The sequence below is a fragment of the Balaenoptera ricei genome, chromosome 9, assembly GCF_028023285.1.
Source record: "Balaenoptera ricei isolate mBalRic1 chromosome 9, mBalRic1.hap2, whole genome shotgun sequence".
Taxonomy (NCBI): domain Eukaryota; kingdom Metazoa; phylum Chordata; class Mammalia; order Artiodactyla; family Balaenopteridae; genus Balaenoptera; species Balaenoptera ricei.
Window position 1 is genome coordinate 90,630,372 of NC_082647.1, and position 24,298 is coordinate 90,654,669.

The window sequence follows — 24,298 nt, forward strand, 5'->3', positions numbered from 1 at the left end:
TGGTACAGTGGAAAACCTACAGGGGGGGGGGAGGTTTTAGAAGGAGAGATGACAAACTTCTCAGAGGACCTGATATTACAGCTTCTTCCTCAAGCATGAGTCAGAGAACAATTACCATGCATTGGCTAACACAGAGAACACATTGGCTAACATAAAGGCAGAGAATATTTCTCCATCTTTTGAAGGATACAGCAGTTTTTACCAGAAGCCAGTGACGTCAAGGAAGAAAATATGAAAAGTTGCTGTGGCGACATCAAAATATATAAGATTAGAGGAAATTCAGTGCAAATGAATTGAGTGTCTGCTATGTCCAGGCACTGTTAGGGAAAAAAAATGTAGTTTCACCTTAGAATTTAAAAGAAATTTGTATTAAACTAGCAAAAGTTATAATCTTTTATTGTGTAAAACAGTACAAGTAAGAACTAAAAATTCTGCTTCAAAGCACAAAAATTTTACTTCATACTGAAAAAAGAAGAAAACCATACTGGATGCATTTTACAAGTATCTTTGTTCTGTTACTATCTGGTGCCTTTATAGATAAAGAAAGGCTCATTTAAATTTAGAAAATGAAAGCAAATATGTTGACTGTTATAATAAAAACCTACCAGTTTAATTTGAAATTGATGGAGATTAAAAGTAAAGGTGTATACATAACTTTGGAAGCACTTCAATGATTTTTAAATTGAAAACTAGTCAGACTAAATGTATCAAAGGTAAGTGTTTAAGATAGTTACAGATTTCTTTGCTGTATTAAGTAATGTAAATTTTAAAAAAGATCTTAGTATATCTCTATGTCTCTTATTATATATAAAACTTATCACCTTACTATGAATGTTAGGGATTAGAGAAAGCAAGCATTCATACTCAGGGCTAAGGAAATAAGAAACCTGAGGTTGTATAAATACTAATTCACAGTAAGATAGAAAATTAATAATGCATTCTTATTAAAAAATAATAAACCTGGGGGAAACTTATTTCCATTTGAAAGCACAGAGGAAAAATATTTTTAAATAAAAATTTCTTTGTTCTTCTATCTTTCACCATAAAACTTTTTGAAAATATGTAGAGCCTATCCCTGACTTCAGACTATACTACAAAGCAACGGTAATAAAGACAGTATGGTACTGGCAGAAAAACAGAAATACAGATCAATGGAACAGGATAGAAAGCCCAGAGATAAACCCACGCACATATGGTCACCTTATCTTTGATAAAGGAGGCAAGCATATACAGTGGAGAAAAGACAGCCTCTTCAATAAGTGGTGCTGGGAAAACTGGACAGGTACATGTAAAAGTATGAAATTAGAACACTGCCTAACACCACACACAAAAATAAACTCAAAATGGATTAAAGACCTAAATGTAAGGCCAGACACTGTCAAACTCTTAGAGGAAAATATAGGCAGAACACTCTATGACATAAATCACAGCAAGATCCTTTTTGACCCACCTCCTAGAGAAATGGAAGTACAAACAAAAATAAACAAATGGGACCTAATGAAACTTAAAAACTTTTGCACAGCAAAGGAAACCATAAACAAGACCAAAAGACAACCCTCAGAATGGGAGAAAATATTTGCAAATGAAGCAACTGACAAAGGATTAATCTCCAAAATTTACAAGCAGCTCAGGCAGCTCAATAACAAAAAAACAGACAACCCAATCCAAAAATGGGCAGAAGACCTAAATAGACATTTCTCCAAAGAAGATATACAGATTGCCAACAAACACATGAAAGAATGCTCAACATCATTAATCATTAGAGAAATGCAAATCAAAACTACAAAGAGATATCATCTCACACCAGTCATAATGGCCATCATCAAAAAATCTAGAAACAATAAATGCTGGAGAGGGTGTGGAGAAAAGGGAACCCTCTTGCACTGTTGGTGGGAATGTAAATTGATACAGCCACTATGGAGAACAGTATGGAGGTTCCTTAAAAAACTAAAAATAGAACTACCATACGACCCAGCAATCCCACTACTGGGCATATACCCTGAGAAAACCATAATTCAAAAAGAGTCATGTACCACAATGTTCATTGCAGCTCTATTTACAATAGCCAGGACATGGAAGCAACCTAAGTGTCCATCATCAGATGAATGGATAAAGAAGATGTGGCACATATATACAATGGAATATTACTCAGCCATAAAAAGAAACGAAGTGGAGTTATTTGTAGTGAGGTGGATGGAGTTAGAGTCTGTCATACAGAGTGAAGTAAATCAGAAAGAGAAAAACAAATACAGTATGCTAACACATATATATGGAATCTAAGGAAAAAAAAAATTCATGAAGAACCTAGTGGCAAGATGGGAATAAAGACACAGACCTACTAGAGAATGGACTTGAGGATATGGGGAGGGGGAAGGGTAAGCTGTGACAAAGTGAGAGAGTGGCATGGACATATATACACAACCAAATGTAAAATAGCTAGCTAGTGGGAAGCAACCGCATAGCACAGGGAGATCAGCTCAGTGCTTTGTGACCACCTAGAGGGGTGGGATAGGGAGGGTGGGAGGGAAGGAGATGCAAGAGGGAAGAGATATGGGATCATATGTATATGTATAACTGATTCACTTTGTTATAAAGCAGAAACTAACACACCACTGTAAAGCAATTATACTGCAATAAAGATGTTAAAAAAAAAATATGTAGAGCCTAGATTGTAGCACTATGTCATGGAAGTTGGTTTTTTAGAAGTACTGCTTTTCCTCTAATCTCCTTTATTGCCCTCACTTTAAAAGTTTTTTCACAACTCAGATCACTCATTTAAAAATCTGCTCTACATGTACCACCCAATTATAATGCTTTCTGATTATATTCACTTCCAAGCTCTACTAACCTTACCAGACTCAGAGGCAACGTGAGGACAGCACACTCTCTCCATGTGTAACCCTCCCTCTGGCCTCTGTTGGGCAGTTTGTCCTGGAGTCTCTCCCTCTTCTCTATTGCTCAACTGGATTAAGTAAGAAGAAGCAGAGTCTTGCTCTCGCCTATCTAATAGGTAACTTCCAGAGTCCCTGGGGGCAGGGACTGGACTCTTCTTGCCTTGAAATTCACTGAGCTTCAATGTCTAAACTCACAAATCAATGTTCAGGTACATGGGCAACCGCGTAGAATGAGACAACAGGTCAAATAATTATTTAAGTCTAACTGTAAATACCACCTAAATGGTATCTTGTGCCCTTTCCTCCTTTAGGCTAAGTGTAACCAAAGCTCTTTCTGGCAAGTACTTTTAAAAGTCATTGAACTTATCTCCAGAATCTGTCTGGAGGGCAGTTGACACACTTGTTGTGTGTTGACTGACTTTTAAAATAACCACATCACCATTTTTATTCCTTGGAATATCACTTGGCATTTAATCTTATTAGAAGCTCATTTTTTGAAAAACCCAAATTATGTCATGTTATACAAATGGCTGACACTGAGGGTGCTTACTATAGGCCAGACACCATTCTAAGGACTCTATGTGGATTATCTAAATTAACCTTCATAAAAATGACTTGAAATAAGAATTACTGTTTTGCTAATATTACAACTGGCAAAAATACTAAAGCACTGAGAGGCAAAAGGACTGAGAGGTTGAGGTTAAGTAAACTGCTCAAGGTCAAAGAGTGCCAAGCTACAGTTGTATCAATTAGGATGTTTTTGTCTACAAGTAACATAATACTCCAATAAAAGTAGATCAGAATATAGTGGGAACTAATCTACTTGTCAAATAATAAATATTAGGAAATAATTATCAGCTTCCAAAATGCTAGCTTTTCTCCAAAGCAGCCATTTTACAATATTGGGCTGTCATACCACCTTGATAATACAATTATTTGCTCAAATTGCACATACATGTGTATGTATATGCAATCAACGTTAAACAAAGGCCATAGAAATGCCACCACCTCTCCTGTCACCTAGAAGGGTATATTTCTTTAAAGGGAGAGAAAATTACATGTTAAGTTTTCAAAATCAAATCAAAGTTTAAAATAAAAATCAAGTCCAAGTTTCCATCACTCCCGGAAAACAGAATTGTCTATCTTGACAAAGGGAATGTGAAATATAAAATTAACTAATTTAAAACAAAGAAAAGCTATCATGGTTACCTGGTAGGGTTTTCCATTTGTTTTGGCAAGAAAGAAACTTTGGGGATGGCTGTATATTACTGAAATGGAAATAAGTTTTATAGTCACAGACTCAGGTGTGCAAAAATGAAATTTCATTTTACCTCAAGCCTCCATTCTGCCTGATCCAGCATAATTAATTTAGTCACTTTTAAGAAACTTTTCATTTTTGATATTTCTCAGTCATTTCAAGTTTAAAACTGTGTTATATTTTTCTCAATAGGTGCTATTTTCAGAGGAGGAGATGAGAACACAGAGCATGCCCTCTCTAAATTTGTGGCTATAACTTTCCCTCATCCTGGCCTTGAGCACTTTGCAGGTGATGGCTCTCTTTTTCTCAGCTGACTTGCACAAACTTCAGAGGCCTTAAGCTCAGTGTTGGGGTCCCAGGGGCTCCATAACACATAGCTGCCTACACACCACACACAGCCCAGGATACTCCACTGTTCTGGTGCCATGACCGATGCAGTGTTTTCTGAGGCTTGTTCTCCCTGAGCAACACTTCCACTCTGAGATCCTCACACTTGTGGGGTGAAAGGGGAGAAAGAACTTGCCTTCAGGAGTGAGTCTGCAGCAGGGCAGATCACAGCAGCTCTCTAGGATTTATTCACATCTAAGCTCCCATGTTCTCACTTCTATCCAAGCTTATGGCCCTTTTATCTTTTTTAGGACAGTGTTGAAAATAATGGTTTCAAGTTGACCATAACTAGTTTCCAAGTCTTTATTAAGACCAAATAGTAACATAATGTCAGTTCCTTGTCTCCACTAAAAGTCCTCCCTCAATTTGTGGCTTCATATCTTGCAGTTAGAAAAAAGAATGACGTGGGAGGAACAAAACCATATGGATTAATACCTCACAATATCATTTTATCGTAGTATAAAAACTATAACTTGTGGGAAACAAACACATGATAGAAGTTTAGCTAAGAAAGAGATCAATGGGGACTAAATTCCTAAGAATATGGTCACAGAACTCTTAGATCCTTAATCTTCCCTAGAAGATTAGTTAAATGTGAAAAAGTAGAAGGAAGTGGGATTCTCAGCAAATAAAATTAGATAATCACATAAAGAATTTAGAAATGTAACTGGGATGGTTGGAAAAAGGCATGTGCACAAGCTAAGCCTGGTGTGCCATGAAGGTTCATATCTACAAGTAGAGGGAAGTATATTAGACCAGGTTATAGGAGACTTAAGTATCTGAACATAATCTGACAGAAAAGATTGAAGAAGGGAATGACAAGATGATTTTAAGGTTTAAACGTGGCAGATTGAATACATTTTCACTTGCACCTGAAATCTCATTAAAATGCAATTAATAGAATTTACAAAAATATGAACACACATGGTCAGCTCAAAGATTTAGATGAGAGAAGACAGGAAACCAGTCAACATAGAGAAAGCCATAATGGACTAATGGTAATTGCTCAACCTAACGTGTCATAGTCTAAACATCTAGACCTAGAGCAGAAGCCAAAAGAATCTACTATATAATCCCAGATAGGACAATGGGTGCATGGGAAGCAGAGTCTAAGTTGGTTGAATATCTTTAGAAGTCCTAAACCCTAGATCTTCTCCCCATATACTCTGCACACCCTGCTCACTCTCCTTCCTCATCTGTCAGAAGGTGGGGTGTTTCCTCTTTGGAGACCTGGAGTAAGAGATCTCTGGACCTAAGACCAGGAGGCCCAGCTAAGGGTATGAGAGAGATCCATGTTGAAATAAGTTTAAGTGAAAGTCCACATGCTGATTCCTCTTCCACTGCCACTTCCAGAACTCTACCAAGCAAAAGATTACAGGATTCAAAAGTAGTGTTGATACTACTTTTTAGTGGAAGTGGGGAGTTCAGGGAGCATAATGAAATGGTCAGGCCCTCATCTGATCACTCCAGAGCAGTACTGCCCCGTGGAAGTGTGATACGAGCCTCATGCTAAATATCCTTCTGAAATGTCCACTAGCCACATTGAAAGTATAAGTAAACAGGTAATATTAACTTTAATATTATGTATTACTTAGTCCAGTATCATAACTACTATCATTTCAATCAATATAAATTATTAATGAGATTTTTTTTTTCAGCGCCAAGCCTTGAAGTTTGGTTTTTACTTTACTCTTGGAGGACACCTCCATTGGGATGAACTACATTTCAAGTTCTCAGTAGCCACCAGTGGCTAGTGGCTACCGTATTGGACAATGCAGCTCTAGAATGCAATCTGTATTCATTTGGCCACAATCTTAAATATAAAGGGACAATCACCAGACATTTGAGGAATACTTCCGACTTGCATGAAAAAAGTTAAAACCAAATAAGCAAACAATAAGGATGAATACAAGAAAAGGGAATAAAAAACACTAAATACTTTTGTGACTAATATCTTCAGACAACGAAGAGATGACATTACATCATGAAATCACGAAATACTGAAACCCAGAGAAATAAAAGGCAGCAATCTGGAAAATTAAAACCATGATTGTAGAAATAACACAGTCAAAAGGGCAAGCAGTTGTAGTATCTGAGTACAGAGGAGCTTCTGGAGTAGCGTTAGAGTAGCCGTAGAATAGATCCCACCTCCACATAACAGGGTTTCCTGAGAAAGCAAGATAAAACCAGACAGAAAGTGGGGAAATATGACACAGTGCATGCATATTTTCTAGAATCAAAGGACATAAGTCTCCGGAGTGCAGGAAGCCACCCAACTACAGCACAGTGGATAAAAAGGGCCACAGGACATGGTCTACCTGCCTGTCTTCATGTCACAAGTATCAAGAATAAACAGAAGATCTTAAAAGCCTCTGGTGGGTTTGGGAGTAATGTCACATATAAATCAGAAAGACAACAGACAGCAGTACTGGGAGTTTAGAAGTCAAATGAGCAATCTCTTCAAAAATCTTCAAAACTGATTTCCAACTGTTATTCTATGTGCAAACACATTTTCAAGAATGAGGATAGAGACATTTTAATATATGCAAGGTCCTAAATTTTACCTCTCTTTTACTCTTTCTTAAGGAGCCCAAGAAATTCCAGAATATAAACTTTACCGAAACAAGGAAGTAAACCAAGAAATCGGAAGACAGGGGATTAAGGAAATAGCTAATCTGACAAATGAGGGGCAGAGGGAATTTCCAGGAAGAGCTGAAAGGAAGTTTCAGGGTAAGAAATATGTTACAGGTCGAGGGGAAAAAAAAACCAAACAGTTAGTATTGGACCAGGAGGACAGAGGATTTAAGGATGCAATTATCACCAGGAAAACATAAATTGTACCAGAAAGAAAGCACTCATTGTTTATTTCTTGGCTCTGCTGCTCAGAAAATTCATAATAATGATTTAAACAGTCAATAATATTAAAAAATAACTACATTGATTGGGTGGAAGATGAGAAGCATGTATATGGATGTGGTGGGTGGAGTGGTATTGTGTGTGATAACTATAAAAGTTAGATCCTTCTCTTCCACAGGAGGAAATTGTGTAAAACAAAACAATTTGTTTTTTTAAATCAAGGAGTAACACTTTAAGTATGTTATCTAGAAATAGTTCAGTGTCCTCCTTGAAAAAAAACATGGGGAATGGGAGACGGTGGGAAAAATAGGGCAATTGTCTTTTTATTTTTCTTCAAGCTTTGAAATACTATTTGACCATTTGTTTTTTTTTAATAACAAACATTCATTTGACAACCACATACATTTTTAAACAAGATTATATTTGAACTGAGCCATGTTTACCAATCCTTTACTTTTTTTCCTATCTTGTGACTCTTGCCTTCACTCTCTTGGCTTTGTTGTGGCTTCTTCATTTTCCTAAGAATTTCCCTGGAAACCTATGTTCTCAGGATACAGCTTTATTTTGTACTTTACTGAAAAGTTTGAGGCCATCTACTGTGTATCTCTTAACATCTCTTTAAAATACAGTACGTCCTCCACCCAGAAACTATAATCCCTCACCTGGAATCCTGAGCTCTTGTGAAGGTATTTTTGTGCATGGATAGTTCTTTAAATTCATGTTTCTGGTAAGTGATGGGTGTCAAAATTCCTGTAATGGCCATTTTGCTTACATCATTTCTGTTTAGTCTAAAAATGTTATTGATGTCTTCACAAACAGTTGCTATATAATTCTATAATCAGAAAGTCAACACAAAGAATGCAATTCTTTCTTTGGAATTTGGCCAAGATATTTAGCCAGTTGCTTACGAGCTCCCAGTCACCTGCTCTGTAAATCTAGAACACTTTCTCCTATTCAAATTATGTTCATTTGTCAATAATTAAAAAAAAAAAAGTACTTGGGAAACTTTAGTGTAATAGTATATACACAAAAGGAAGGAAACAGAAACATAGATTCACATAATAAATGATCAAATAAACCTAGCATTGGAAGATTCTTTATAGATCATCTGGTACAACTGCTTCATTTTAGCTAAGAAGCAGAGATAAGATGTTAGAAATTACTTTTTCAGTGTCACAGATAGTAAGAGAACAGAGACCAAGTTAATATCTCCCAATTCTGAAAGCTGAAAGGGGTATTAAAAATAATTTAAATGATTTATTTTTCTGATGAGGAAACAAGAGTGTTCCCAATTGTTCATGTATAGTTTGATTTAAAATCTTAACCATAAGATAATTTTGTAGCCATTTTACAGATCGGAAATCTGAGACACTGAGAGGTTACATAATTGATTCAAGGTCACAAAACTAATATGTGGTAGTTAACACTTGAACTCAAGTCTATCCAATGCCATGTAACCTCTAGTTTTTACATTTGGGAACTACTATCAGGAAAAAAACACTGAAGCTTCCTCACTAAGCCTTCATGGGAGAAATTATAAAAAGTAGAAGTAAACACAATTCCAAGCTTTGGGTTAAAAGAAAGGAAAGGTGTTCAGGAACTAATTTATTCATCTGAACACTTACTGACCGTCAACTATATACAGACTTTGAACTTGGCACTGGGACATTAAGATGAATAACATAGGGTCTTTAATAGATTGTGGTTTTGTTGAGAGAAGTTAGACTATAAAATAATGGAAGGGCTTCAGTGATAAAAGACATTTTTTAATCACACAGGAGGGAGAAAGGTCAGTACAAGCAGAAAGAACAGCATGCGTAAATTCAGAGGCAGGAAGGAATGACATATTTGGAAAATCATAAACCTTGATTTTTAGGGCAATAGCAAAAAGTGAGACAAATGAGTGAAGACCAGATGTTGAAGCTCGTTGTATAATATTCCAAGGAGCGTGAACTTTATTCTGGAAGCAGAACAGAATCGTTAAGTAACTGTAATCAGGGAAAGGGACAGGATAAGTGTTTTCACTTTTAAAGGGTCAAATTAAAAGCAGTAAATTGGGATGAGAATCTACATAGAAGACTAATAAAATAATACTGGAAAGACATATAGCTCTGAACTAAGACTTGTGTTCAGTCTAATGAAGAGAAGGTGTCCACCTTCAGACAGAGTTTGGATAAGTGGGAAAATGGGTGCAGTTTATGGCGGCAGCCGTTGGAAAGAGGGCTGTAAAAACAAAAAGCAAGCCCTTACAGCCATCATCATGAGTGGCAGAAATATGCTTGCTAAGGTTTGTTGCTGTTTTTTTGATGGCACTCTGGAGCATAACAGCAGGGGTAGAAGGAGGAGAAGCAATGAAAACTGGCTAAAAACTGAAGTAACAGTCGTGGTACAAGCAGAGACAATACACTAAAGATCACAGGAACTGAGGGACTTAGCACTTCTTTTATATTGGGTCTGGTTGAAGTGACAAACATAGTATCTGTTCTACAAACAGCAGACCAGATAACAAGAGCAAGCACAGACTTCAGTTGATATTAAGAAGTAGTTAATCTCCTAATTTCTCAATTTCCCCACTTCACATTCCAGGCTGAGGTTTGTGGAATTAGGGCCGTGTTTGACATCTTTCCCCTGAGTTGGGGGAAAATATGTCGGGGCTGAGGGTGAGGAACAAAGGTCAGGAGATGGAGAGCTCTGATGCAAACGGCCACGGAACAGTAAGCAGGAGACATCGATCATTTGATTTACTTAGTCTAGAGTCAATAACTGGCCCTTGTAAGGAAGATGCAATGGATAAAATGATTATATGAACCTACTTTTTGTTGAACATATTTATAATTTATCTTGTTTGGCCAGTAGGTGTGTAAAACGTAAATGCATTGTGACAGTTCAAAAAGGATAGGATAAGAGAGAAAGAGAATCTAAGCCTAAAGACAGTCAGAAAGAAAGGAGACTCTCCAAGAAATCATCTGGGTGGTTTTCGCAGTTGAAAACAATTGCCACTGTTTGCCTCCAAGCCTGATATGCTCTGAGAAGCAAGGATTATATGTAAGCAAAAAAGAGAAAGCTGCCGTTTTATTCTGGCTTAAGTCATACGATAACTACTTTGAGAATATCTGTGATGTGTAAAGAATTTGCAGAAACACACCATGTGCAGGAATATTTCAGGTAAGAAAACTGACTGACTCTAATCCTTTTATTTTCATTTCAAATAGGTACCTACTGCTAAAATGGGTACACAAAATACTCCTTTTGACAAAAAGCAGTAATAAATGTTCATCTGCAGCAAACTTCCAGACAGTAATATTAAAGAATATACATACCCAAAAGCACATTATACAAATTTGACCGCACATAAAATCGACTCCAAGAATAATAAGTTCCCAAGTAACCAATGGATATTTATTGGTATTATTCCTTTATTACTGTTAACAAAGAATTAAATCAGTTATCAGGATTCGGATGTAATTTAATTATTGAACCATTCAGATTTAAGGATCCAAAGTGCTGCCATTGGTTGTACGAGGCTTGAATAAACCCACCTCTAGGCCCATGACAGGCATCTGTAATCTTTAAAATGATTTAAACCTTGTTGTTTAATTAAAAGTTAAAATGTTTAACTGGAACTTTAACTTCTCAATTTCAGTTTCCTGTTCAGTAAATTATTATTTCTGGCTCACGTAAAATGTAGCTACATGTTTTACTCGAAAACAGGAAAGATGAAATAGGATCATACAAAAGGGTAAACCATAAGGAGAAAGTGAAAAATGAGCATCTTTCTTTGTTTAGATCATATCTTCAAGGGTAACTAAAGGGCAAACTCCATGAAGTTCAATCAAGACACCTTCTCCTTATTAACAAGATAATATGATAAATAAAGCAGAGCTGGAAAATAAATAGCTATTTCTTTTGTACTGTCTTAATTCTATTTTAAAACCAATCAAAAAAACTCAAAGATGAAGAAACTTAATTTTACATATGAGATTGTAACCTTGAATTGATTATATAGCTCATGTTTAAAGAGCATATATGTGTAAGTCAAAGAAAGTGTTATATTTAACAATATTCTAAATACCTTAAATATTACATTATGTAAAGATGTTTTCTCATGCATGACTAAGCCTAGTTTATACAGCCTCATCTCACCTCCTCCTCTCCCCAGAGCCCCACAGCACTGCCTCTACAGACCTATGACAAGTTACAAAGCGAATGATCAGCACAGGACATTTGTCAATGGTTCTACCTATTTTAAATCCATACATTACTTAAATATTGAATATTACTCAGTCATGAACTTGAATCACTTACAAGATGTTCTTTTCTTTAAGCAAAACTTATGGTAATGATAGTCTATTATGTAAGAGAAAAAGTAAGATTATCCCATTTATTTTAGGAGGCATCTAGAATGTCTAAGCAGAAAGCTTTTTAACCACATTTACATTAGTTTAGCTTACATGTATATTTCTGGAGATATGTTGATTTATGATCCTTCCCAACTCCAAGATTCTACAGTCTCTGATTATTAAGCTCTTTCTCTCTGTAGTAATTGGTAAGACCCTCTAATTTCTTCACGAGTAACTTTCACTAAATAAAATTAAGATTTTATTCCATCTATTTCCTATCTGCCAATGGTATATATTTTCACTTATATAACAAATCAGTGTTTATGGTATAAGTACAAAAAAATTAATCAATTCCCTAAGCAATTTGTATACTTTTATTATACCCAGATTAATCTTCTCTTGTGGTTCTTATTGGTCATCATCGTATTGCTAGCATAAGGGAATGAAATTTTGTATTAAAATACCCAATGTGTTGAGCATACCGTAGCACTTAGGGAGGAAATTACAAAGAAACTGTATGAAAATCTTATTGCCAAAGTAGTGGAAAGTGGATTTCATGGAAGTAGGTTTAATTACTGAAGTAGCAAAAAATTTTATCATGAGATAGAGAAAACAGCCCCTGACATCCAGGTCCTGGCCCAGTGCTATCTGTTAGGTTTTGTTGTTTCTGGACACTGGCCTGGCACTCACAGCCTGGCCTTGGTATCCTCTTGTTGAGCATAAACAATTTCATAGAACATCGACACTAGATGAGGGCACTATATGATCATGAAGAATCAAGACAAAAACAAGACACTCTGTAACTGTGTCTGAATACAGACCAATTATGAATACTGTCTAAGCCACAGACACCACATGTCCCCCTTTCCTACCTAATATGGGTCACCGCTGCTTCATTACCCAACCAGTCTCCTCTTTCCTCTTCCTAGATAAGACTTATTAAGGCACCAAACTGTAAAAATTACCCTGCTTCCTAACGATTCAATTCAGAGCAATGCTCGACTTCATTAAACCCTCTCCCCAAATCACTCAACCGAAGTTCAAATTCTATAAGACATCCTTTCTAACACTTCAGACGAAGTCACCATTGGTTCCATATGGTATACACTTCTCCCTCTTTGCAATAAGTAATGAATTCAACTTTTTCAACTACAGGCATGTTCCTGGTGGTCCCTGGTTGAAGGGCATGTACAGTAATAAGGCAGCTAAAAAGCTTGACTCCTCATGCCAATGTTATCAGGAGACTCTGACATATTCGGTAGCATAATTGCCTAGAATTTTGGAACAGAGTAAATAGAACTTCAAAGAAGGAAAATTAGAAGATGACATAGTGATGACGAACAGGAGAGATTATTATGGGGTGTGCAAAGTGACACGACAAAGATTTTGAGGTAAAAGTAGCTGTTTCAAGTATGGAGTAAAAGATCCTGCTGAGATGAGGACCACAGGCCAGGGCACAGGGAGGGGCAGATCATCAGCCGAGGGACCATGAAACATCAAAGAGCTTTATAACCCTGTTTCAAAAGTATCAATAGCTAGAAGAGAATTTTAAGTCTGAATCACCAAGTCCCAGCCACTATGTTGAAGATATTATACTATTCTTATAACTGTAAAAGAGCACAAAAGAATAGCATAGTATCACTAGGGAACTAGGGACCCTCCCAGGAAAGGGCTATCAAGATAATAGTAGGTGAATTTTAATGACTTAGAAGGGATTAAGACAAAGTCAGTATTTAGAAGGGATTAAAATTTTACGTAATCAGTGAGGTGGGAAGAACAGGGTACAAATGTAGATTAGGAAAACAATAAGAGTAATGATGATGAAGATAATTATAACAACAATGAGTTTCTTAAAAGCAGGCACTATGAGTACTGAGTTAAGCAGTGTTGGGCTTCACCCCGCAGTCCTGCAAGCCCTGTGCTTGCCCAGCCTCAAGACTGAAGAAACAGCCTGGAGTCAGTGACAGAGACATCAGTGGTTCAATGGATGAGGGACCTTACATGTCTGAAGCAAGGTCCTGGAGTGACAGTGCGGCAGACAATGAGCAGGACATGGCAGCAGTCTTTGCTGGGTGCAGGGGTGGCGCGGAGAGGGAGGTTACCAGTTGACATCAGGTTGGGTCATTGGTTACCATGGAAACCAGCAGAGGAGCACATCCTTCACTTCCCCCTTTGATAAGCTATCTTGGTGGAGATGTTCTGATCTACAGATTAGAACAATCGCTAGCTGGGGCCTGGGACAAGTTTGTAGGCACTTATTGATTAACAGGGAAGGTCAGTCATGTGAGTAGGATGTAGGTGGGCAGGGACTGGTTGAGCAGTGGATGTACAGAGAGCAAGAGAACAACCATCTTGCGTGGCCTGATCATACAAGCATTCTTGGTTATTCTCATGCACACCAATTTTTTGAGATCTACTGTGCTAAAATCTAATCTGATTTAAACAACTGTTAAAACTGAGCTGAGTGCCATGAGATAACCCTTCTTACTCTCTAGTTTCTAGCACTCACTTGCTAGTCCTTACTTTCTAAGAGAAGGAAGAATTTAAAACCAGACCAGACTCTGAACTTGGCTTACCCATCATAGTACACGTCCTCCCCTAATCTTATCTTGCCCTCAACCTCTTGCCTACATGGCAAGCACCTGCCAGGCAATCACGCCTGCAACCTGAACCAACTTCTGATCTGGCTCCCTTCACAGCCAGGTCACAACCCAGAAAATAAGCAAATTCTGCCTGCAGTCTTTTTGCAATGATCTTTACTGGTTCTCATATTGGATCATTTCCCCTATCAAACTCTTTCCCATTTTTGAAAATTTCAGATTACTTTTGAAGCTACTCTCCTAGAACAGTTTGAATCATTAACTTTGCTTTTCATTTATGTTTTTATTCCTCCAATGACACTCGCACATGTTTCATTAACCTGTAGCCCTTGCAAGAGTAAAATAAAATAAATTCCTTATTCATTCTTAGCCTGGACTTTTAATTGGGATAAAGTGAGAGACTCGACAAAACAAAAACCTGATATATTTTCCTGCAAGTAGCTCACAGCATGCCTAGGAAGACAGATTTGTAAACAGACAATTATAAGACATTGTGACACCTACACCCAGGTGGGGAGAAAAATGGTGGGTCATGGAAGGATGTGAAAGGACAGCAAAGGGATCAAAGGCATACCCCCAAAATACACATGCATAAGAAAACGTAAAACTACGGAAATATAAATAGTTGCGTATGGCTTTGGTTCAATATACGAGTTTTAGAAAAGCCAAGAAAGGACATTGAAGAGGTGGGCACAAATGACATCATGAAACCCTAACATAATGCATAATATACCACTGAGGGTTGTGCCTGAATACCTAGGAATTCATTCTCTCAGGAATTTATCTTGAAAGCAATATAGAATCGCTTAGGCATTTTAGGGAAGGAGTGTATGACAAAATTTGGGTTTAGGAAGATGGCTGTGGTGTACCATGGAGGAGAGATTGGAGCTAAGGCATGAGAAAGTCTTTTGAAATAATCTAGGTAGGAGATGATATGGTCTGAATTCATGCAGTGGTTGAGGAAGAAGACATTGGGAAAGATTTCAGAGATATTTAGTAGAGATGAGGAGGTATTTAGAAGGTAGCATGAAGAGCTAAGCTTTGGTGAGTAATGAGCTAGGTAGAGAGGTAAAAAATCAAAAATGGATTCTAGGTTTCAGGCTTGGAGTAACAAGATAAAAGGAAAGAATGGAGAAGAAATAAAGAGATTTGGGTGGGGGCAGAGGATAGTTCGATCTAGCATTTTCAAAAACTAGCTGCAGGACCCTGGGCCAGTATCTTAATCTCTGTGAGTCTGTTTACTCAGTCTTATGTGAGGGTAACACTGCCTATTTTAAATTATTGTGAGAATTAAATAATAATAGTTAACCTTTCTATAACACCTGTGCAAGGCACTTGTGTAAGTATTTTACGTATAGTCACTTGTTTATTTTGAACTACTGACCCATGAAGACGGTACTTTTATTACTCTTATTTAACAGACAAGGAAGCAGAGACACAAAGAGGTTTACTATTTTGCCCAAGGTCACAGAGCTGGAAAGTGGCAGATGCCAAGTTTCAAACCTTTTCAATCTAGCTGCGAGTGCATCTCAACCAATAATTTACACTGCCTCTCATTGAATACTAGGCATTTTGCATAATTATTATCAGAGTGCCCTGAGCCCACCAGTAGGTTATAATTAGCTCTTTTAATTTAACCCATCCTATTTATTTAAAAGTATTTGCAGTACATGCATGTGCACATATTTTACTGAACATTACAAGAGATTCAAGCAGAGTAAGAAACACACCACTCTTGGGTTTGTTTACAATTTAATTTTGAGCATAAAATGCACAACATGAATCAGAACAGAGTAACAAGGTTATGTGTTGAAAGAGGTTAGATACTTTCAGCTCAAGAGGAGGGCATCCATGCCTAGAACTTGACCAGCAGGCACATAAATAGATGAGTCTAAAGCCCAGGGAAGGGCTTCCCTGGTGGCGCAGTGGTTGAGAGTCTGCCTGCCAATGCAGGGGACACGGGTTCGAGCCCTGGTCCGGGAAGATCCCACATGCCGCGGAGCAACTGGGCCCGTGAGCCACAACTACTGAGCCTGCGCATCTGGAGCCTGTGCTCCACAACAAGAGAGGCCGCGATAGTGAGAGGCCCGTGCACCGCGATGAAGAGTGGCCCCCGCTTGCCGCAACTAGAGAAAGCCCTCGCACAGAAACGAAGACCCATCACGGCCAAAAATTTAAAAAAATAAATAAATTAAAAAAAAAAAAAGACTAGCAACTAAAATAAAACTCTTTAAAGCCCAGGGAAGAGACTGGGGTCATGAAAAGTAGATTTGGGTCTCTTCAACATCTAGGTTATAGGTTGAAACCGTAAAAACTAGATGTTGGTGTTGATGGGAAGGGGGTACCTAGAAAAACTGCAGAAAGGGAAACGAGAATGACAATCCAATGGCTAGGCCAGGACATAAAAGCTCACTTCACTTCTATGCGCCTCAGAGTCCTCACTTATAAAAATGAGTGGATCTTGGTTTAAGATTGTGCCAAGAACTATTCCCACTTCCAATGTTTGCAGCTTTTGCCATGAACAAATGTGAACGTCGGGAGACCTGCTAAAAGTTGACTTCTAGCCTTAAGCCGCAGAAAAAAGCCAAGCTTCATAGCTGCTGCTCTGCCATGGTAAATAATTATTAACCAAGTTTTCTTCTCACAAAAGCCCATTCAGATGGTTTCAATGGCTTTTCTTTATTCTATAGGATTGCAGCTTCAGAAATGCTCTTGCTGTTACTATGTACAGAGTTCTGCATGGGAGATGTGAGAAAGAAAACAAAATGTCATCTTTCATACTCAGGAGGAATATTAATGGGGTAGAGAAGATAGCAGGAGTCATTATAGTAAGCTTCCTTTCTGCTTGCATCTCAGTATTAGAATTTACTTTTTTCCTTGCCTAATCCTGTTTTTCCTGACTTCGTCTGGTAAAACATAGAATTTCGCTGAAATACTGTAATAGGACTGCAGTATAAGAATGCAAAACACAGAAGGTTGGCTAACTGGAGGCAAAGAAACTCTCAACGAGGTCTGGAAGGAACTCTGACCAATGAACTGAGGAAGAGAACAGATAATGATGTCTGCATCTCTACTACCCACTGGCTTCTACATCCACCCCAAGGGAGGGTTTTGGAGGCATGTGTGATCAGGCTAGCAAAGAACAACTACTATACATACTGTGGTTTCCCAACAAGTAAGAAGTAGATAAATCAAAATCTATTCGTTGCCTGTTAGCAAATCTTAAAGAGGACCATTGGACCCAGAGTGGAACAACTGAGCAAAGAGCTCTTCTCTGGCTTTATCCAGAAACTTGGTACATGTAGTGAAGACATCTAAGAGACTGAACACACAAGCAAGCGCATCTAAGCTTTCCATGTAGATTGGGGAAAAGGACTAAAGCTGCAGTGGCATTAGCTGAGATTGAATGAGCTTCATAGACTTGACTCACTGAGAAATTATCCCTGTCTGTGAGTTTACATACTTAGTGTAATGTGAAATATCGAATGTTTCTCTGTTAAATTTTATAATTAATTTTAATAGATGATCTACCCTATCATTTTAATAGATGATTGCCCTATACACCCCCCTCCACCAAAAAAACAAACAAACAAAAACAGACATGCTGGGAAAGGCGGGGTTGGTGCTAGTGATGGTGATTGTCTATGAAACTACCTACCTGAGAATTTCTCACTCAAAAAACTGCACACATCTATGTATTACTTTATAGTAGAGATTTATGTCAATTTGGATATTTTAAAAAGTGCTAAGCATAAGAGATGGGTAAAAAAAAAAAACAGATTTTAAATTATTTTAAATGACTAAAAATTCTTAAAATTCTATTCATAGACCTCACTGGAAGGTGAACATTTTGGGTTAGAAAAGATTTAGACCTAGTTGACATATATACACTACTATGTATAAAATAGATAACTAATGAGAACCTACTGTGTAACACAGGGAACCATACTCAATGATCTCTGGGGACCTAAATGGGAAGGAAATCTAAAAAAGAACGACTATATGTATACGTACAACTGATTCACTTTGCTGTACAGCAGAAACTAACACAACATTGTTAAAGCAACTATACGCCAATAAAAATTAATTTAAAAAAAGATTTAGACCTATTTTTGAATAAATGGATACAATCTGTCTGTTGAGTGCTTACTGTGTGTCGGGCATTGGATATTGCTGATACTAAGTTACAAATGACTCCTGACTTCATGGAGCTTACAGCACAGCAGGAAGTGTAGACTCTACCTAATAGCAAAGTTCTGTGAACAGAGCCCTTTTCACCAAACAGAGCCCTTATCACTGAGCATTGCCCTTATCACAGCTCACATTCTCTTGCATTCTAATTGCCTGTCTACCTGTCTGCTTGCATGTGACTTTTGACCAAGCAGCTCTTAAAAGGATGGGGCTCATATCAACTAGAGGTTTCCATGCAAACTAGAGGTCTTCCCCCTAACCAAGAGACTCAGCTACAATTTAGATTATATATGTTCCCCATTTCAGACAAAAATAGTTCAACCAGAAATAAATTTAGGAAGCTATGAAACCTAAGGCTTCCTAGTGCACAGTGCAGTTCTTTTTTTCTGGAGGTATTTCCATGTGCTGTATGTTAGTTACTTAGAATTTTAAGAGTCAATTATGCATTTGGAAAGGCAATGGCAAGAAGCTAACTCTGCCCGGTATCTTCCTTCAACTCCTCCTGTACATATAGCATTATTTTTAAGTCACTTAAAAATGGCCTATTTTCTTCAGGAGACTGACCGCTGCTTAAGGGGTCTGTTTGTGGGCAGTGGTGGGAAAGTATCCACAGAATTCAACTTCTGTCTTCATCAATTACTAACTTAACTTTTTCTTTTTTAATTTTCATCAAAAAGTTTCATTCCATATAAACAAAATGTAGAACCACCACCTGAAAAAAAGATCCTGGATCCTTATAAGTGTCCAGCACAATAAGATTTCTAATAATGTTCTCTGTAGCCTACAACATTGTCTGACACACAGTAAGTGCTCATAAATATTTTTCAACAAATGCATCAGTGAATAAGTGTATCTGAAAGATAGTGACTCCATTATGTATCCAAACAAAATAGCTTTTTGCTGTTTTAGGGTTCTGTCTTAAAGTAAGAATACTTGTAGAAAAGATCCCACTTATTAAAATGTATGCCTGCTCTGACAAGACGTGTTTAGGGGTCCATGCTTTGGGCCCATTGTACTGAATAACCTTTTATTACTTCATTTCTAAAGCTTCCTAGAGTGAGACACAAGAAAGACCCCTTACAATAGCATCTGTTACATTTCAAATAGAGTAATGATGAAGTTCCACATAGAACAAAGCGAGCCTCCAAATGAATTTCAGTAAGACTGCGTTCTCATGACTACTAATATCCTTTTTGATTTCCTAAAAATTAAAGTGGGAGAAATAAGTTTGGAAGATTTAATAAGAAAAAAAACAACATTAAGAGATCAAACTAATCATTCTTAAAACTGTTCTCATTCCACTTTTAAACTTCACAAACACTGAAGGGTGAACAATGCTTTTCTATTTGAGCACACTCTGGAGACCTTGATGAAAGTAGCCAAGCTGTCTGCTATGTCCCCTCCAGAATGTTTGCCAATTTTCTGTCATTTCCTCCTTCAGATGCTAGTGTTTGTGTGACAAAGGTCTCTGGGTATATTTCAAAACATCTTAAACTATTAACAGTGTCCTATCAAGCACCAATTTAAAAGTGTTATTTATTCTCCACAGGACTAAATTTGTCAGAAGACACAAAGCAGAATTCACCTTAACCTTCTCCATAAAGAAATGGCTAGAAAGTTCATTGTGGAATCACTGGCATACCTACTAACTGCCCTTTGTAATGGAAAAAAGTTTCCAGTGGCTTAGCCAATATCTATATACTTCAACATAAAACACACGAAACAGTACAACTATTTACTAAACTATATTTCTTTTTTTATTCCCTGTGCACTTAAGCTAGCTTTAGACTATTTCCTTTTCCTGACAATTCATTGTTTGCGATTGAGAGAATCATTTTGGATTAGGCATTATTTCGGATTCCAGGAAGCTGATATGGAAATAGCATCACTCCTCCACCAGCAACGCCCTGCTTCTTACTCCAGATCTTTTAGGTTGTAGTAAAGTGGCGACACACTTTTCAATTTTCATCCAAAAGCATCAAAAACATATAAACAACTGACCAATAAAAAACACTTTTCATTTTAAAGCATTTCTTTTTCATTTCAAAATTTTATGAATTTTTTGAAAGAATTCAACTGTGACGCTTCGTTTGTAAATACTAAGACTATTAAATTCCTTAATTAGTCATCTCAATCAGCAATCTGTGCTAAAAGCAAAACTAGCCCTAGTCACATCAACAGCAATATATTACTATGTATTTTTTCGCTCTAAGAAAAACATATTCTTTCATTTGATTGGTCCACTCTGCAGTCTTACGTGGTCTTTGCCACTAATTTGTTAGCACTTTAAAGCCTTTTGCTTTTTCCTTTTTCTTTTCTTTTTTTTTTCCTAACGATTCTTCTGAGTTCAGGAGCTAACCTCCTTTTCCCAGGTGAAAATCGTTTTATTATCCTCAGGTGTTTGTTTTCTTTCTGAAACTCTCAGAACAGTTCATTGCAAAGTCCTGATTGTCCTTTACAAAAGGATCTGATTCCAAATAGTTACAGTTTGTGTTGTACCTCATCTGAAAATATCTCTCCTTTCCCCTTGTCAGGATTGCAGGAGTCTCATATATTGCCCCACAAATCCCACTTCCATCACTTAGTCAGGTATACCTGAGAACAAGACAGGTTGCCTATTTCTCTTCATCTGATCCCGAGTTCTGAATTCTCTCACAGGAAGTGAACAAGAAGTTAATACTTTTATAAGTATCAGTCTAGAATGCTTTCCCCTGACTTCAGCACAGCTCCAAGAAACCATTCTCCAAAGAATAAAAGGAAATGACCTTTAAAGGTAAAGAAACCTGTCCAATTCATTCTCAGACTTTGTAGCATAGCATAGAGAGGCAGAGGGAACTGCTTTTTTTGGTATCAGCACTTAATTTTGTCTCTAAATAAGTATATCCTTAAGTTTCCTGTCTGAGTAAGTCATTATCATTCTTTGAAGTGTTTCCTGGTCTTATATAGCCATTGTATGAAACATACCATGTAACAAAAATTCTGCTATGTAACAAAACCCCCTCCCCTCAAATATCTGGTGCCCACAGTCAATACAATTTCTATGATCACTAGTGATCGATAAGCTTACGTATGGAATGATTTTTTTTTTCCTTCTAGGAGTCAGTTTGTAAAGAGGGTTGAGTCTTTTAAATTATCAGTCTTGACAACACACCAAAAAGCATTTTTCTCTCCCATGAACACAGGTCATTCAACTTCTAGTCTCATTTAAAAAATGTTTTTCCAGTTTGGAAGCAAAAAATTGAATTGGTCAGAATTTTAGAGCATCCTTTTCAAAAGAGTAACAATTTTAAAAGAAGATGTACAGAAATTTAAATAAAATAAGAAATCAGTTTAGATTAGGACATGCCAGATCAACTAAGAGAATCTGAAGGAAGAAAAATTTCCACTAAAATTGTCCTTTTTAAAATAATTAGTTCAAGCTTCTGATACTTTCTAAACAAAAGGTATGAATATATGCAAATGGAAATTTCATAGGATGAACTGAGAGACTAGTGGAAATGAAAAATTTGTGTTAAGTCTATCCATTTAGTTGAAAGTTTATAACTCTGTTAAAAGAAGCATCATAAACTAAATTATTATACCAGTTAATATTTATCTTCTTAAGGAGTTAGAAATAACAATTACTAATATTTACTAGATGATAGTCCATCAACCACAAAGACATTTATAGCCACACCCCTAAACAAATAATTGTGCTCACCAACTTCTAGAGGAGCTTGCTTGCCCAGATGTAGGATCTTAAAACTGGCTTCAGAGTGACTGTTGTAGGAGGAGACGCAGAAAATAAACACATGATTTCCACAGCACAGCAGCTGAGAACTCAGAAATGAGGCTCAGGGTCTTGACCATTCCTCTGTCTTTAAGGTTATCCTGACATGTGAAAGCCATTGACATCCTGAGACTTCCAGCGCTTCGGACGCATGCCTAAACCGAGATAAATATAGATCCCTGACACCTGAGCCAGATGAAATGAAAATTAACTTGAAAAAAATCTTACTCATTTTGTGCCTCAGGTGAGGAAAATAAAACCCTTAATCCTTTTTCTTTTAAAACCTGTTATGCCCCTTAACAGATAACTGCTTTGCTTATGAAACATGGGAATTCAGATAATCAATCTTAAACAATCAATTTGCTTCCCTCTATGATTAGCATTTGTTGTGATAGTATAGAGACAGGTTTGAATTTTCCTTGCTTGATTGAGTATGAAAGAAACATAATAGTGAATATTAAATATTTATTCAACAAACTTTTGTGGGGAAATTTTGCAGATGAGTCCCTGAAACGTGAATATCTATTTGGTAAACTTTCTAGTATTTTTTATCCTACATGGTTTAAGTAGTAATTTGGTCCATTTTGGTTTGCCTCAATTAACAAGGCAGAAAGTGTCATGCATTGCCAGGGTGCTTCGTTTTTAAGTTAATCTTTTGGTATAGGTGTATAATGTAGTAGATTTAAATTGAATTTTGCTTAGTCCTGTTGGTAAGCATATGAATAAGGCTCTACCCTCAGCCTGAGCAGACTCTATGATTAAAGTTATTACCCTGAAGCTATAATGGCAAGATTTCTAACAATAAGTCACCTCCTGGGATTCATACATTAAGGATCTATAATAATATATTAGAACAATATGACTAGAGAAACTAGAAAAGTCATGCTGCTTTCCTGAGATTTTGAGGTATTAGTTATTTTCAGTTAATATTGTCTTTACAGAATGGCATTAGAGAAAAATGATGGATTTTGGAGTTACCACTTTCTAAATGAAGCTGATCTTACCTACTATATTATCTATCATCCCAGGAAAGAGAATGACTTTTTTCAAATTACCAAACCTGGTATTTTCATATCTTGATAATAGATCCCATGCATTGAGCACTGTCTACATGCTTGGCACTTTGCTAAATTAGGTATTGTATAATCTCATTCTCTTTTCCTAATCCCCAAATATCCTTTCAAATCAAGTTAATGTTTTTAGGTCCAAATGTTTACGGAAAAGAAAACAAACTCAAAAGGATAAATATTGACAATGGACACATGGCTAATAAGTAGTTCATATGAGAGTCTAACTCATACAGTTTTGACTGAAAGCATGTTTCTTTCCCACCCTAAAATATAGTTACGGGTTAAAAATGAATTTCATCCACACTTTATCTGTGTCAGAGTAACCATCCTATGAGTAATGAATGTCAAGCCTGCTTTAATTTTTTTCAAACAAAGTTAGGAAAAGTACAGAAATGGTCCCTATGGAGTATTGCTATGACACCAGGAAATCCCCAGAAGCATTATGTCCCTAATACAAGGAAAAGACAGAAGATCTGTAAGGCACAACCTTACAACCAGAGATATTTCTCATCTCTTGCACTTACTTTTTTCAACTTGTCCTTGTCAGTTTGCATAAGCAGAGTTTGACCTACCAGAGCCTTGAGGGTCAGTCTCATGGCCCCTTCTCAGCCATTAATATCATGTTTGGCAGTCGGAGGTTGGATAACTGGCATAGGGGAGTGACATCCAGTTGGCAAGGAGTCAGCTGGTGAGGTCAGGAGATCAGAGAGATTTTGGCATGAGAGGGAAGGCCAGGTTCTCATCTATCATAGAACGTGACCCCTTTCCTTATAGGAAAAAAAAAAATGTTCTATATGTATAAAAAGTTTTTCTATTACTTGAACTAGGAACTTGTTAAACAAAATGTTTTATCAAAGAGGACAAAGGACAAACCACAAATTCAGTGAACTCAGGACCACGCATACTTTCTATGAATCATAGTAAGTATCATAG

General features: G+C 37.0%; 1 protein-coding gene across 9 annotated transcripts in view; it reads right to left on the reverse strand.

Annotated features, from left to right (window-relative positions):
- Positions 1 to 24,298, reverse strand: part of LOC132372058 (platelet glycoprotein 4) — a 258,202-nt gene that overhangs the window by 54,486 nt on the left and 179,418 nt on the right. For 7 of the 9 annotated variants that reach the window (XM_059934065.1, XM_059934054.1, XM_059934064.1 and 4 more), the window contains exon 1: positions 22,227 to 22,427. The exons of 1 other annotated variant lie outside the window; for it this stretch is intronic. The gene's annotated coding sequence lies outside the window, so the exon portion shown is untranslated. Of the gene's footprint in view, positions 1 to 190; positions 318 to 22,226; positions 22,428 to 24,298 lie in introns of those variants that run through there. One more of the 9 variants, XM_059934058.1, reaches the window with a different exon arrangement.